General features: G+C 35.2%; 1 long non-coding RNA gene across 1 annotated transcript; it reads left to right on the top strand.

Moving 5' to 3' along the window:
* The first annotated feature begins 666 nt into the window (after positions 1-666).
* On the top strand, positions 667-1658 carry LOC121963328. Its single transcript, XR_006107230.1, has 3 exons — positions 667-723; positions 1179-1407; positions 1625-1658. It is a non-coding gene; the product is annotated as an uncharacterized LOC121963328 (long non-coding RNA).

Genomic DNA, 1658 nt, shown 5'->3' with positions numbered 1-1658 from the left:
GTTCTGGGTTTAGCTGTGGTAGCTGTGCTAGGTTAAATGACTTGATAACCAGTGACATCTGATATTATTTTGAAAACTTGCAGATGCCTTGTGAGAAAAAACCCTCTGACTTTGACCATTCTTTCTTTTTCAGCTCTGTAGAATCTGATAAATCCATTAAAAGTGCCTTCTCCAGTAAAATACATCATGACTTCACCAGGGAATGTACTGAGAGGTAAAGTCTGTTCTGTTTTTCAGTCCATTTTTATTTGGCTTGATTATAGACATGGTTATAGCATTGTAGCTCTCAACAATTAAACGTTGGTAAAAAGTCAGTAAAAAATCATATTGACTGAAAAACATGAAAAATCGATACAGATACAAGAGGATGAATACTAATGATTTAAGCAATTACACTTAGCATCGCAACTTTATTGTAAAGTGTTATGTCCTTTTCGTTGCAGTTCAATTGACGAGGTGGTTGACTTTCAGTGTAACTTTGGCTGGCAATACTGTTTACAAAGAGTAACTGACAATTCCTCTACAGTGTGCCTTTAAAAATCTTGATACAGACTACAGAAACACTCCTTATATTTGCATGCTGCATAGACAATATTCTGTGAAAAACGGACTGAATTTTAGCACACTTGATTCATTGTAAAATAACAGAATTCTCTATTTATCTCAAGGGACCAACATGACTGGTCAGAATTGACAGAGATGGATGGAAATGCCATATTTTCGGTAGGTTATGTGTCTACTGAAATCACGTGTTAACTACATAGCATCTGTGTTTTGAATCTTTTTTTATTATTAATAATTCTTTATTTTTATGCCTCTGTGCTAGCAATAGCTAATTGGATTTTTGTGGTCATGATTCAAAAGACAAAGTCATTGTAAGCTCCTCTTTCTCATTTCTTGTAAATGCAATATCTTCAGAACATCTCAAGGGATTTCCTTTAAATTTGGCACAGCCGCCCACTTGGACTTAAGAATGAACTGATTTGATGTGGTTTTCAAAGGTCAAGGTGACTGTGACCTCATGAAACATTTTTTTGGCCGTAACTCCAGAAATCATCTGCTATTTATGGCAATATCAAAGGTCACTTTACAGTGTTCTGCAAACACTTTTCTGCTAGCTAAATAGTCTAAGTTAACTTGGGTATAAGCCTTTACTCATTATACTTTCTTCATTGCAGTTGGTGGAAGAAAACTGCAAGAGGATTTTGCTGAGTGAGCTGAAAAGATATAAAAGGATGCTCTTTCCACATCTATTACAATTCTCTGAAAGTGAGAAGCAGGAAAGAGACAGTTTGACTACTGAAGATAAAAAGCAAGACAGCAGTGCCAGTGAGGGCGCTCTGAAGATTGCACTACATGTCTTAAATAAAATGGACCAAAGAGAACTTGCTAACACACTGGAGAAGCGTAAGTAGAAAAACACAATGTCTGATATGTTACACTTGTATCCTATTTTATGTTTGAAGAAAATTTATATATTTGGTGTTTTTACCAAAATGTTGATAAGGAAAGAAAACTAACTTTGCACTGCCAAATGAACATTTAAGACAAAAGTCAGTTTGAGGTTTCTGCATTAAAATGAATGAACACGCATCATTTTGTTTGGTTTTTTTTGCATAACTAGACATTTATGGTGAGCTTGATGTCTGCCAGCGCAA

The sequence above is a fragment of the Plectropomus leopardus genome, unplaced genomic scaffold (assembly GCF_008729295.1).
Source record: "Plectropomus leopardus isolate mb unplaced genomic scaffold, YSFRI_Pleo_2.0 unplaced_scaffold10889, whole genome shotgun sequence".
Classification (NCBI taxonomy): Eukaryota; Metazoa; Chordata; class Actinopteri; order Perciformes; family Serranidae; genus Plectropomus; species Plectropomus leopardus.
The sequence above is the reverse complement of the archived record's forward strand: the minus strand, read 5'-3'. Positions and strand labels throughout refer to the sequence as shown.